Raw genomic sequence first — 15,984 nt, 5'->3', positions numbered from 1 at the left:
TCATGCCTCACACTGGCACTCTTTGTTCCTTTACCTACATAATACTCTTCTTCATTTATAAGGAGCTAGTACATGAAATGTTTGATTTATTAGATTTATGTTTGGCAAGTTAATTTCAATCACTACTCAGCTCTAAACATTTATGCTTTCACCCAGATCAACAAATATCTATTCACTTCTTATTTACCCTGTTAACCATGATCAGAAAGATCTTCCTGTGAGATGCTGAATTTCCTAAATAATAGTGATAGCTTGTGAAAAGATAAAGACACTCAGCAAGATGCTTAAGCACACAGACAACTACTTTTAGTAGTCAGGAAACTTTTGAGACTTCTTCTGTACTTAAACATATGTTTATGTAACTGAATCAATGAACAGTACTCCCAGTCAAGTTAGAAGAGGGACATAACGGTAAATTTGGTGGAAAAGGCTCAGATGGTTTCTGTCAATAAATCAACCATAAAAATACAGGATTTTAATTAAGCTTTGTTGTTCTACTCAGGGATGCTTACAGTTTTATGTTTTGATGGCTGCATTTTAATTTAACTCTGTTCATGGCCAAAGTGTGGCCCGAGACAGGCAATCTATCTTAAGCATTATTTTCATACACTATCTGACATATATATAACACAAGAAAAACGCATTAATTATGGCATGTTGTTGTCTCATCATCTCAAAATTAATTCCACCCTCAGTATGGTAGCAAAAGGCAAACATTTAAACAAGTACTAAAATCCCTACAATTCTAGCATGCAAGAGAGACTGGATCACCTCCTGCATCTCCCATACAGACCTGAACAACCTGCTGTTCACCTGGTCAGTACTGGCTGTGGTTCCTCTTACGCTAATCACATAGCTTCATTCTTAACTTTTGGCTACATTCATTGATATCACAAATTGAACAGAATGCCTCATCAATTTGTTCCTAATGGTTATATAAAGAAGTGCTTTTAGATTACTTTAGAGATTCTTTTTCTCTCTCTTCAAATGTTAAAATTTTAAGAAGACACTCATCTCCACTAGCATTTAATTCCAAAACTAAAAATGATCCTATGCTGCCAAAATTTCAATTTTAAAATGTCCTGGAGCAATTAATCTTACTATTTCAAAGAAAAAAATATTATCTTTTGAAATAAAAAATAAATTTGGCTTTTCTTGAAAAGTCTTTATCTTTTACTTTCTCAAGCCAATTATAATTAAATTCAGGTGCATTTTAAAAAAGAAAATAATATTACAGAGAATATTCCAATATCCTCAGATGCCCTGATTGGTCCTTTACCTCTAAATTATCCCTATCTGTAAGATAATAATTCATTTGAGAACTATTGATAGTTCTTTGTCATTGAAATTCACACTAGCACCAAAAAAGTATCTGATGTATTAATAGAAAAGTACACCATTTATAAAAGACAAATACATAATACTGGTATAACACTTACATTTGAGTCTTCTTATCTATGCTAGATATTCTTATACAAGATGTATCTTACAGCTTCTTACACTTAAATTTGAATTATCAAAAAAATGAGAGGACCTGTCAATCCTATTTTATGTACAGATGAACCCTAGCAGCCAAATTTGAAGAACTCTATAAAATTTCATTGCCATTAAATACCTTTTATCTCCCAAATGTTTGTCTTTATGTCTGTCTTGGTGATTTGTGAAACAGATGAAAATAATTTTCATCTTTATTGTAGAATTAAAGACAGAAGCAGAGATTCCAAATGTGAAAGAAACTAACCCTATGCAAAGGAAGTGAATGAGAGTATCAAAATACATTAAAACTAATTTCAACCATAGCAGGATCAGATTTGGAAAATCAGTTATTTTAGGGGAAAAGGTTAGGCTGGTTCTGCTATCCAGCAATTTCTCATTCCCTTTTAAGTAAAAAAGACATTCTGTAATGAAAACTGTAATATTCATATACCTGAAAACACTGCGAGTAACTAATTTTGATATTGAATGGGGTCTTTTGGCGAGTTATGCAAAATGTCACTGGGGAAAAAACCCAATCTTTAATGATTTAAAAAATACTGCATTGACAAATAGAACATTTATTAGGAAAATTATGCATTAAATATAAAATGGCTCCTTCATGCCATTCATTCAGCATACCTTTTCCTATACCACAGAAGTACATTTCCAATACTGACACTGATACCATGAGAATGTTTTTAAATGAAAATGTTATAAAACTTACTGTGGCTTGAAAGCAGGCGTAATTTTAGATTTTAGACACTTTAGCTGGCTTTCATTGTCTATAGCTCCCTACTATAAGAGCACCATAACTCTTAAAAGCCTGAGGAGAGCCTTGCACTTTAATCTTTAATCTTTTTAATCTTTTACTTGAAAAGTTATTGAAAGAATAACTATCTTTTTGGTTTGAGTTTGTATGTTCCCCTTGAAAAAGCAAGGCTGGTCAATAATGCTAAATCTTAGTCACTGCTATAGCAGTGTATAAGATAATAAGAACACAGTGTATAAGATAATAACCATCCTCCTCACTGCCATTAATTGCCCAAACTTCCATTTAGTTTGGCTCCTTAGCCTTGCACATTATACAGTGTCAAGGCAAAAAAAAAACAAAACCAAAAAAAAAAAAAAAATTATGCTCTGTTTTAGCTATCAGTTTCCTTAATTTACAAGAAAAAGAACTCCGTAAACACTGACATAGAAAAATAATTATTTTACTTTTATTTAGTTAATTTGGCTGACTTTTTCAAAGTTATTTCTATTTTGATTTTATTATTTGAAAATAAATGCTTTTTAAATAGATATATTTATTGCACTGACAACACTGCTCAGGGAATGAAAAGACATCTTGTACTCTGCTAGTTCTCTGCTAGGTAAGTTTTAACAGAAGATTTATGTTTTGAGGTCAAGATGAAGCTGATGAATTTCATGAATGATGAGGTTCCTTTTAAAACAATACAGAGCTATTTTCAGCTAAATGAAAATATGTTTTGCAATTCCTCCTCCTCCTCCTCCATCCTTCTTCTGACCTATAACCTCCAAGTTCCATTTCCTATTTCTGTTTAGTCTGAATGCCTTTGGGTGAAAAGCTGGAACCAAATCAGTTTCTTTCACTATAAATCTGTTCTGTCCTCTTTCAGCTCAGTTCCTGTCCCGGCTATTATCTTATGAAGCCATTATATTCTGGGCCTAATGAATATCACACCTTCTACTTGTATATGGTGCTCACTTCATCTCAACCTCTTTTGCTGTTATGAGATAACAATACAACAGGTCCAACAGCTTTTATGCTTCCCTTTGGGTCTTTTCGATCTCTTTCCAATCTTCACTTTTCTTCTTCTATTTGCCTTCCTCCTCCTGGTCCAAAGTCAGTTCTTAAACTCTATTCCTTTATCTATTCCATAACACTTTGTGTCTAACTTTCATCCCCTGACAATGTTAAAAAATGCAGCTCTTTTTGACTCTTCTGTCCAGTTCCCGGCTCCTCCCCCAGTTATTTCCTTCAGCTTAATTCTCCTTGCTCCTTGACCTCCTGTTCTCTTCTGGCTTTCTGACTACCTGTTTTCAAATCCTAAGCAAGAATGATGCAATTTCTATACTCCCAGTACCTTTTGCCTGTAACTATGCTACTGAATATACTATATTATTATACTAACACAACATACTGATATAATAAATGTAATTAATATAACATAATTTAATTAATATAATATTATATAATTACTATACATATTGATATATAATATTCTATAATAATATAATATACTAATATATATAATATAATACAATATACTCATATCATTCTTGGCTACAGCATTGTAAAAGTGTGGATGCTTCTCAGTTCATACATGAGAGACTTCTTGTCAGTGGCATCAACCTACAAAGTACGGAAGTGTTTGCAATTCATACTAATTGTTCTCCCTGCAAGTGCTTCAGTTCTTCATGCAGTAAGCAGAAGTGATGACAAGTGATTTTGAATTTCTCAGAGTTTGGTAGAAATAGTTTTAAAATGGCTGATTTCTGAATATTAAGCACCTTTCTAAAACAGAAAAAGAAATACTGGTTTATTATTTGGACATAGTTCTGAAGCACTAGACTTTTTGAAAATCTTGGTGGGTATATATTAATACATGGTTGTTTTTTGGAGTGCTTTTGTTTGGTTGCTTGGGTTTGTTGTTTTTTTCTTTTAATCAAATAGATTTTAGTATGGATAAGAAGTTTTTATCAGCCTCATGACACAACTACCTGAAAGCATGAAATTCCTTTAGCTGATATGGCACTTTGAGATTAAAGTTAGTAGCTCCATGTAACTAATATCTATCTTGGAAACAAAGATTATAAACAACCTGCAATTTTGCATGACCACAGCAGGCCAGCAGGCTGTAGAGGATACTACAAGGGGATATACTTGTTACTTAGGGAGAGGCAGAACTAACAGGGTGGTGCATTTTTCAGTCTGAGAACATAGTTCCCTAGTTAGAGATGATTTCTCATTATTTTGATCCTGTGTAACAGTGACAACACAAACATTTCTATCTTTTCCATGACAAACAGTAAGTGGTAGGAAACCAAGTCAAACCCGCCAAGACACACACCTGTTTTTTGCTAGACCTTCAAAATGAAAAGTGAACAACCCAAAGCAGGCTGCACATTAACCAGTCTTTTGCTAAGGGCCATGGTGGGATCATAATATCACATCTTAAAATCAGACACAGTTCATATTCATTGGTCTCAAGCAATCCTGAAGTATCACTAAATTTTCTTTGCACGAGTTCAAGAGCACTTGCATTTATACTTGTTCTGCTTCCCATCTAGGAGACAGAGTATTCTTTACCAAAAATTTAATTAATAAAAGGACATGGTGTGATTGTTGGGGTGTGCTGATGGGTCCCTTCCAACTCAGCATATTCTGTGATTCTATGACATGAATCAAAAATGTACTCAAAACATGTAAGTAAAGTAGCTTTTCCTAATAGTTTCCTAATAGTACCCTTTCAGACATGAACATATTGATTTCCATTTCCAAGGCTGTAAAAAATGATGCAGAGTTTTTTACTGAGAAATTATTAAATTCAAGAAGAAATTGTTTACTTGAGCATACAGGTAAGAATGCAGACCTTGTAATATATAATCTCCAATTTTGATAATGCCGGGTTCCAAAAAAATGAAAGCAAACTTTTGCTTGGCATTTTTGCACCTTCTAGTGAAGTTACAGTCCAGCCCTGGACAATATTTTGCTGTTAGCCATATACTTAGTACATCTTGACTTATGATGCCAAACATATTAATTTTAATGTTTTTTTCAGGCCAGAATTCCAGCTCACTGCCATGAAAGATGGAAAGAACAAGGTAAAGACAAGAATAGTTACCCTAATTGGAAGTCTAAAAGCTCCTTTCAAGAAGTGCTGATACCATTCCATCTCAGTATTACTTAATCCCTTTCAATTTACTCTCTGTAGAGACAAGCAGTGAGAACAGGTTTGATCATAGTTTGATTCTGTACTCACTTCATGTAACTGTTTATTTTTGTGCTGGCAATCAAACAACATGTCTTTATCTTGCCACTTTTTTATTTCTACAGCTATCTACATTTCATAATTTGGGTTACTCTTATTGCTAAAAAGCAGCACTACAGCAGAAATAAAAAAATCTCTTGCCATTAAAAGAAGAATTATTGGAGGGAATTGTCCCAGCAATTTAAGTATGAAAAATGTCTACATCTCCCAAAAATGAGATATTTTTTCATACACAATGGATCCCACGCTTGGACATTAGCTGCTGTGGAAATTCTGTCAACTGGAAACACCAAGATGGTTCTCTGGCACACAAATCTGTCAGGATGTCTTCTTTTAGCAGCACAACGCTACCCACTGGCATATAGCAAATGAGTCACATCCTAGCTTTGTCCCTGGTTAAATTAATTTAGGTAGATAAAAATTACATGTTTGAAAATAACCAGAGTTCATAAATAGGTAAATTAAAAAGCTGTTAATTTATTTTGATGGCGAAGGATCTTGGAAATGTGTTTCATTTACATTCCAGGGTACAAACATTAATAATATCAAGGTCAATGAAGAAGATAGTTGACCTTCTATGTAATTTGTTTCAGTTTTCAACTGTCAGATTCCATATCAGCTATGAATGTAGAATTTACTCTCTTGCCATGTGAACTGACATGGGATTTGTTTCACAAAATGACATTTTGCAGCAGATCAGAGTGCAAGTGTCACTACAAAGTGAAGTGCAGAATTCTAAAGAAATTTTAAGGTTATTGGTAGAAAACACTATTTTATTTATGCCAATGTAGAAAAGTTGCTAGTAAAATGAGACACAGAAAAAGAAAAATTATTTATACAAATAAAGAGAGTCAATCTTTCTGTATTCTTTACAGCATTCTGTGTCTGCAGCAATGCAAGGAGAAAGCTGCTTAAGGAAAGGTATTTTGTTTGAGGTAGGCTTGGAGACAGCACTACAGCATTCTGTAAGTATTTATTCATCAAGTTGTTTATGCAGATATAGGGCTTCTGTCAGACACTAGTAGCATGCTTTGATTTACAATGTATATGCTGATAAACTGTTACTGCAGGCTCCAGTAAGTCTTTTACCTATCCATCCAATGGACATTCATGCATCTAATGAACAACTGTACTTAAATTAGCTAGTCATTCAATTCAAGTAATGTATCAGTTACCTTAAGGAGACTAGATTTTGTAGATTGGTAAGAATAATAGGAAGCTCTTAGTCTAATATTTATATTATTCAACCAACATGCAGAATTGTTTACAGACCCACATGGACAGGTTAAACAAATTTTCAGCAATGACTTTGTCAAAGCTACAAAGTCAAGCAGCTGAAAGTTTAGAAATATTTTACCCCTAGTTAATCCCCTAGAAAAGTTTTGCCCTCTAGTTAATCCATCTGTCACACTAAATTATTAATATGGCATCAGAATTTGACACCCACAATCAAGAAAATGAATGTTTTGGAGAATGAGTTTGCTTGGTAAAAGCAGCTCATAAAAAGCCATTCTCTTTTTTTTAAATGCTGGGAGACAAATATGTATCACAAGCAGTGTTTGAAGCCTGAACTGTTCAAAAGCTGCAGTGGATTTTTTCCTATACATCGAAACTGCTACTGTGAGCTATAGATGGCACAACTGAGAGATAAAAGTTGGTATTCCACTTGTGATGAATTTGAGCAGAATTCTGTGTCCACCTGGAAGAGGACAGGACAAGAAAAGCACAACTTTGCCTAAGTCATGGAAAGGACACTAAGCAGAAAGAAACCACAGAGAATTCACTGGACTAAACTGCTTCAGCAGCTCCTGGGCAGTCTCAGTGTATCTCTATGCAGCTCTTCTGTTGGATGCTTCACATCACAAAAGCCTACCACAAAAGCTCTTAGAAAGAAGTCTAATACCATGGAAATTTCTGGCAAAACCAAAAAAAAGAGAATTGAAATGGAAGGAATGGAAATTCCATTAAGTTTGAGCTCCAGAAGACTCCATCTTTACTATGGATACCCAAAACAGCTTAATAAAAATTTTCAATATATATTGTGATCTCTAAGAAAACAGGAAATTCAAAATTTTGCTTCCAAGATGTCTACAAGTTTTGCATCAAATCTTATTTTTAGGGTAAACTTGAAGGTATTATTCTAACAAATTCCAAAAATGGAATGAATATCAAAATACTTGAATGAAACTGAATGAAGTTCAATGAAAACTACTAATTTAAAATACTTGAGCTTTAACTTCAACCACAGCATTCTGCCTGTGCCAAGTCTTTTTTTTTTTTTTTTTGGGTCTAGACCAGGTAAAAATTGTGTCTGTGACACTAAATTGGATTCTATGTAGAACTGACATTCATCTTGCAACTGCTTGCATGTATTCGGACACTTGACTGCAACCACAGCGCAGACAAACTTTGGCTGGGAATACCGAGTGGGTTTGCTGAACTTCCACTTCTTTTAAAGGAAGGAAGCGGCAAAAGGGTAGTTTTAATAGAATGTATTTCAATCAAACTTGAGGCACGTTTCAAAAGACAAATGAAAAAGTTTTTCTCTAAGGCCTTAATATTAGCGTATTTAAAAAAGTGCTACAAGCTAAAATGCAGGAGAAGATGTGAAAGCTATTTATGGAGCAGGAGGAAACAACTTAGCTCAGGAATTTAGTAGTTAATGGAAACATGACACTAAATTGTAGAGGAGACAAAAGAAAAGTAAAAATGTAGACATAAGTTACAAAGGGGAAGAAAATCTTTTGAAACCTATAAGGGAAAGGCTACACAGGAAATCTTTAATATTTTATATTTCTGAGAAAGGAGAGTCATTCAGTGGTTTTACTCTTCCTCAATGGTATTAGTAAAAAAAAAAAAAAAAAAAGTTTGGCATCTTCTCAAATACTCATTCATTTCAGAAATGTCTTTTTTTACTAATAATGTATGTGTAGTCATAGTCCCACAACCGTACTACTGCTATTGTTGGCTGACATTTGAATTTATTCTGATTTTGAAAGATCTACTTTACTTTAAAGTAAGCCTAATATATTACAAATTACAGTAAATAGAGTTGCCATTTTGCACAGCATTATGATTACAGACACCACAAGAAATAGCTGAAGATTACGCCTGTTTAACTATGGGCAATGCTGTTTAAAGGTCAAATGGATGTTTTGTGGAAAAACACAAGACAAATAAATCTAAAACCCAAAGCCTACTACCACATTTTCAATCCCAGATAAAAGCCTACCCTAGCACCAGTCAATGTACAGGTTACCAGCACAGGTATTAGCACAGAGCTTGCACAGAGGTGCTTGATGATATGCACTATGCGTTTGACATTGCTGTCAGCCAAACTTGTGCAGCAACAAGCAGCATGTTGAAGAAAGAAGCTCACATTTCTTGATTTCATTTGTGTTTTAAATAAAATATCTGAAGTATTAATAAATGGGAAAATAATTAAAATTGCTGCTATTCCTCCTGTTCAAATTAGTTTCCCATGAACCTCGTTACTACTAGCTGATAAAACTCCTTTCTTAGCATAGACTTGGGCTTAAAACACTCTAATGCAATGGAACATTTTTAACATTCATATTAATACACTAGAAATTGCCTAAAATAGACTAAATAAAGTTTGTGAAGATAGTTTGTAAATCAAAATAACATAAAGAAAATACTGCCATAGGAAAATGTTGAGAAGACAGTATGCTGAAATTTAAGATAGGAATGTTTACACTTTGTGAAATGAAGCAAGGCTAACACAGACCTGTGTTTCACATTTCAAGTGACACAGCAAACAGCAGTAGTGGTGATCTGCACAGATTTGTGTGCTATTTGAATAGGCTACTGTAGTCTAAGGTGGATAAATAAAGGGATTATTTATAAATCAAGAAAAATAATGGTTCCATTAAACAAAATCTTTGTGTCAGAGGCTATATGCAACTTCTCCGGGTTTTAATCTTTGCAATACCTGTATGTATGATTTTAAAGGCTTAGTCTCTCAGCTTCAGCTTTCCCTAATGCAAACCAGATAAAAATTACTTAGTCATTTATCTTCCCAATGGGTAAAAATGTGAAAAGGGACAGCTTCTAATACACAAGAGAAGATCAAATTTAATGGTTGAAACTTGCTTATTCTGCAAGTTGAAATAATGGCAAAAGAGATATGTATAGCAGCATTCATTAAACAGAAATTACAACCAAAATTTCTCTCAGTTATAAGCCAGTTATCTTTTCAAAAATTAAATATGCCTGTTGCAAGAAAACATCTTTTGACATATTGAACTCTTCAACATTTGACATACAGACCACTTTTCTTTATGCTCATAACATTTCTTTCTCTGAAGACAAACTTTTCCAAAAGGCATATTGATTTAGCAGTTATAATGAATTCAGGTGTTAAAATCTTCAGTAACTGGTGTTTAATATCATGCTGTAAACACAATATAGTTAGGTGGTTTTAGTTAATTTTAGCTAGTTTTTACCAGTCGGCTGTCAGAATGTTGTACCCATTTGTAGAAATGGATGACTTTGACATGCGGTGCATTCTGGTACTTGAGATAGTTAGATAACACTGCTTCTGGAGCAAAGAAAATAGAAATCTGGTAATTAAATTTAAAAATAAGATAGTTGACTTTGTGCTTCTAGAATAAAGACTAAACAACTCCAAAAAGCAAGCTACAGACACATTTTAGATATCAGTCTTAAAATATTACTAGCAGTTCAGGACACTAGAGTCAAGGATATTTAAATTATTTAGCAGGGAGACCTGGAAAGTTTATATGGAGATTAAAAGGTTATTTTATGATGAAAGGCTTCAAGACTTCTGAATCTGTTCAGTATTTGAAAGAAGAATAAAATGATCATGGGCGGTACCAGTGAACCTGAAATAGTACTGTACAGATTATAAATGCAGCAGAATTAAAATAGGAAGATGGACAAAGAAGGAATAGCAGCAGAAAAAAAGATACTTCTCTGTTTTGCATAAGAAGCAATGGAACACATGAAGGCAGTGAAAATACTGTTAAGGGGATTCACAGCTGCTTAAATCCTCCGTGCCACTATTTGACAGCTGTTAAGCTGCTGCATCTATCCAAAGGCACCTCGATGGAGTTGGTTTTACCACACCATGTCTACTTGTAACATGTTTGATATCTCAGGCTTTAACTGAAAGACAATCAATAGGCTTACTTCTTCTCTCCTTTGCCTTCTCTTTCATTTCTTTTTGTATTTACTTAAGCATCTTCCTTTTGCTCTACTACTTCTTGATAATCACACTACCATACTTACACTATCTGACTCTATCCATTCCTTTTACTTAATTCAGTTCATCAATAACCTGTGACTCCGCCACACTGAGATTACTGGTCTATATGCATTCTAAATTAAAGGATCTTCACCTCCATTTGCCATCTTACTGTTCATAGCAAAGTACCATCTTCATCCCTTATCTTTCAGAACAATTTTTAAACATTATTTTACAGATTCCTTATAAAATACATGTTCTCTTCTTTCCTTACCAGTGTTTTCTACTACCCCGACCAATTCTTATCAAAGTCGTAAATCTTATCCTAACACCTCCACAGCCTTCCACATGACTCCTTTTCTTAACATCTATTTCAGACTCTGGAGGTCTGGTTTAGTTCTCACTCATCAGTTTTTGTCTTATAGTTTGTTTTCCCTATTGTACCAGACTCTCCTAACATTTAATATTATCTCTGGTGAATATTATGTGGATTCAGCTGTAATTTGTGAGTCAACAGCTCATCTCTTTTACACAACCAGCCAGCTCCCGTTTATGCATGTTTAACTTCCATTCCAATTTCATGACTCTAAGTGGCCTGACAGTAGCTCAAACTTAGTATAGCTAGCCCAGAAAAACTGTGAGTTCTCTAAATCCTTACCCATATCTGCTCTTCAGTGCTTAGCCTTATTAATAGAAAAAAAGTCTGCAGTAGCTCAGGATATGTTTAAACTCTTGCCCTTCACTTAAATTCTCCCTTCACAGAAATCAAACATGGAAAACTTTATCCCTTCAAAGTGAAAAATACTATCCAGTACTAACTTCTTTATTTCTTGGTAATCATAATCTTCTTGCCTTCTCCTCAACTCTTGCTCACTTCTTGTCTCTCCTGATTTACTCCTCAGATGACTTTTCTTCATTATACATTGAACGGTCTTACCAAAATCATAACTTTGGTTCTGTGTTCATTTGTAACTTTTTTCAAGCTGCTCCCAAACATAATAATTAGTCCCACATAACCATATTCATACAAATTTTAAAAAGAACCACATTTCAGGAAATCAGAGACACTAATTAACATTAGCAAAATTAATTTTTCCATCTTAATATCATATAGTAATGAAACAAAGCATGTAATTTTGTAATAAAAGCATTACAAATAGACTTCTAAAATGTTTGGCTGCAAAACTCTAATCCAGAGACTGGATTTGAAGTATCAGATTCACTGGTATCCCCTTTGAATCTAAGCACATGGTATCTGGAAGGCTGATACAATTGGAGCCCAGTCTACAGGCAATCTGAATAAGAAATTTCATTTGTAAGTTAATTATACTCCAACATAAGCAACCTTCTAACACTAGCCTGAAGTAATTAATGAATTTTTTGCATCCGCTTGTTTCACAAGTGTATTTGGTACTGCAAAAATACTCAAGAGATAAGGAAGGCTGAGTAAGGCTCTGCCAAAAAACCAGTTTTATCTCACAGGGGAAAACGGAGGTTTTCCCCTGAGCCCAAAAAAAAAAAAAAAAAGAAGAAAAAAAAAGAGGGGAAAAAAAAAAGAAAGAAGAAAAAAAAATAGGGGAATAAAAGAAAAAAAAAGGAAAAAAGAAATAAAGAAAAAAGTAAAGAAAATAATAAAAAATAAAACAAACAAAAAAACCCTCAAGCCAACCATACTTTGGTTAAAAAAAAGCAAAACAAGAAACCAAACCATAAAAAAGAAAAAATCTGATAAGGCACATTTAGGTTCACTTAATGAGAGAAAAAATTAAATCATCATCTTAAGATAAGTTTATATTCATTTTTAATTCTAAAATACATTCTTATGGCAATTCACAATTATATATTTTTTATTAGTATTTACAAGTGAAGCAGACTAGAAATTGGTTGTCAGAAAGCAGTGCCAACATGCAGAGGCACTGTCTAGATCCTTCTGTACCTATCATACATAGAGATATAAACAGCCTCAGGTAAGAATAATGATCAATTATTTATCTATTATAATAATCTACTTTTTCTTATCCCTCATTCATATCTCATTATATCAAACTATTTTGGCTGTTTTTCTCTAAATTACTGTGTTGGGTAGGAAAAGATACTATCAAATCAAGACAGGAATGTTCACAGACATAAACAATCATTTGTGTTTAAAAATTCAGAAAGTCTTATCCAGTTCCACACTCCTGTGATGGCTCGATAGAAAACCTGAAGGGTAGAAAGTATAACCACCTCCAGTCCTCCATCCTGCTCTTCAGATAGTTTTTCCTACCCTCAAGCATACAACTGATGTGCCAATCAATGAGTTACTCAAATGTCAAAGAGTTTTTTACACCAATGTATTGCGGTAAATCAAAAACAGGCTAAGTCAAATAAACATAATGTACTCAGGCAAGATACCATTTATCAGGAGGTTCAAGACAGAAACCCATCCCTCCTCAAGTCATCTCACTGCAGTACACTGTTACATCACAGATTGCAGAATGTTTAAGATACATAACCAAAAAAAACAAATCCAAAATCAAAACCAAACCAGCATGGAAAACATGAAACAACTAAATTGAAAATGTTGAGAAAACAACTTTCAACTTTGATGTGTCTGCTTTCAATCTGAGAATAAGACATAATATGGCTAAATGAAAAGTAAGGATAATGGATTTTTTCTCAAGTTATATAAATATTTTATACAACAATTAATCAAAAGGGCCAAGTAATGTCTCTATATCTACATCCTAAACCATTACACCTTATTCCCACAAAGTCCTATATAAGCAGACATAAATATATGAAGCAGTTGATCTTCTACACACTTAATGCTATATGTAAGGGTGTTATTTTGCAACAGTAGAGTTTTGCTGTAATACTGAGAAACCTTCATCATACAAGTAAGTTAGTGGCAAACTTCAGTGTAAAGCTGAAACCTGTCCACATGCAGCACCCAGCACAGTGAAGAGCTGAGGTATTCCAGAATATGTAAGATCACTCTTCAAAATGTCTGTAAGGTTTTGTGCCTATTTATCTTTCTAGAGCATGAACACTTGAGCAGATTTCTTACAACTATAAGCCAGTAGAAGAAATTTGGTACATGACCCTTTTTGGGAACGCTAAATAATTTCCTACTGAGAAATTACCTATAGTTTAATGGAAAGTCATTGATCTCTGCCCACCATCTGCTTAGTCCAACTGCTTATTTAACATGTTGGGTGATAGCAACACTTTGTCTCAGAAATTACCCTTGCTGAAGCTAATGAACATCATGTTGTAATTTTAACTAGATTCAGATTTATCTCCAGTCCTAGCCAAGCACTGAGTCCATTAGTTGCTGACAGTGACTAGTGTGTTTGGCTAGCATATTAACTTAAAAACTGTTCCACTAAAATCAAAATAACTAAACATGCAAAGTTGTCTCAACAATTCTAAGGTGGGATACAATCTTTATTTCAAGGTGTCATCTTTTAACAACATCTGTATACAACACCTGTATTTGATTAAGAAAACTTATTTTGGATGCTTTTGTGCTACAAAATTGTAGACACATATGAGGAAACCTGTAAACCTTAGGATAGATCACAAAGGCTGACTGTGGTGCTTATTGGAAACACAACCAACCACTGCTAACCTGTATTCAAAAGGAGGAGGGAACTCCTGTAATTCACTGGAATTGCTCACATACAAGTAAAACATCCTCCCCCCATAAAGAGTTTGCAATCAAAAAAATACACCATCAGGTAATTTATAATTTAAAAAGAATATCCTTAGACACAGGTTATGTGGAAGATCCTCCACCAGACACCCGCACCTCTCAAAATGTGGTATGAAAGGCCAGAAACAGAAGCTTAGTTCTGCTACCACAACCCAGCTGGGGGGAGGTGATCCTCTGAGTAGCCGAACGTGGCCTTAACACATACACTATAAAAAAATATTTTTTTACAAAAGCTGGATTAATAGTATACCCTACATCATTGCTGAAAAAACAGCATGAAAAGAGGTTTGCAAATGGTGTCAAATTGCACATTGCTAATACACAATAGTGAGTGAAGTCTTATACAAACATGCAATAGAGCAGGATGAGAAAGTTAATGTAATCCAACTCAAAAGGATGTTTTTCATGTCCATCCTATTTACAATGTATCTGAAGCAGCCAACTCCCAGACACCAAACTGACTGAATAACTGATGGGTTGGCATTATCTATGCGCCGCTCAAGAACAAACACACCTGAGCAGTCATAAGCACAAGGCTATATTACAGACCCACAGCATGAATGTGCATTTCTCACATTTATTATGTAACATTCTCCACATAAACACATAGGACAGAGATTTGCAAGGTTGGTTGCTTTCATGCCATTTACAAACAACAGTAAAATGGGCATGTTAAAACACTGTTTGCTATAGTATGTTCTGAAACTATCCATCTTTCAGCAGCACATACCGTGAATATTTTAATCTAGAAATAACTATTTAGCTGCTGGTGAAAAAAGAAGCACCAGAACACAGAGCAGTAGAGAGACTGAAAAGATTTTTTAAATCTGTACATTACTGTGGTGTAAAGCATTTATCTATAAAATTAGTTTGAGATTACAAGTATGTCCAGCCTACCCTTGTATATGCATTATACACAGTTTTGCAGCAGTGGAATGAAATTTTGCAGCCAATGTCCTTCACATTTAACTAGTTTGTGTTGAAACAATTTGTCAGTCTTATTTAATTGTTGTTATTTGCTGCAGTACAGGGAAATTCTAACTGATACAGGTTAGACTTCTGATGTCATGCCAAAAAAGCAATAGCTGTCTTTCACAAAATTCACTAAAGCTAGCTTGCATCTTCTCTGCCAAAACTAATCACGTATTCTAATGATGTCCATGTGCTTCCTTCTGTTTCTTCCTCTGTCCCTGAAAAGCAGAGCTGCATTCTCTACCTTTATGTGGGTAATTTCTCCACAATAATATTTTTTAAATGGCATTCAGGATTACAAAATGGAAGGAGATCCCATTTCACTGCAGCCATTTGTTCCTAACACAGAGAGGTAACAGTGTGACAGGATGGAAGCTCTCTCTCCTTTCTCCACCTGCTCCCTCTGTAACTTTTGTAGTACTATTCCAGTAGACTTTAAATCTTACTTACAAAAGTCAATACACCAGATGTCCTTGATTGTCCCACCTGCTGGCTGTGTTTACACTCCATAACTGATCCACCTATCCATCCTCATGCATGCATACATGGAAGAAGTGTTGGGCAGTGTGCATGACGTGTTCTCTCTTGGACCTGGTACA

General features: G+C 34.4%; 1 protein-coding gene across 4 annotated transcripts in view; it reads right to left on the bottom strand.

Annotated features, from left to right (window-relative positions):
• SYT1 (synaptotagmin 1) overlaps positions 1–15,984 on the bottom strand; it is a 327,942-nt gene that overhangs the window by 225,166 nt on the left and 86,792 nt on the right. The gene's annotated exons all lie outside the window — the stretch shown is intronic.

Source organism: Lonchura striata, chromosome 5, assembly GCF_046129695.1.
Source record: "Lonchura striata isolate bLonStr1 chromosome 5, bLonStr1.mat, whole genome shotgun sequence".
Lineage (NCBI taxonomy): Eukaryota > Metazoa > Chordata > Aves > Passeriformes > Estrildidae > Lonchura > Lonchura striata.
Note: the sequence above shows the minus strand (reverse complement) of the source record. Positions and strands in the feature narration are given on the sequence as shown.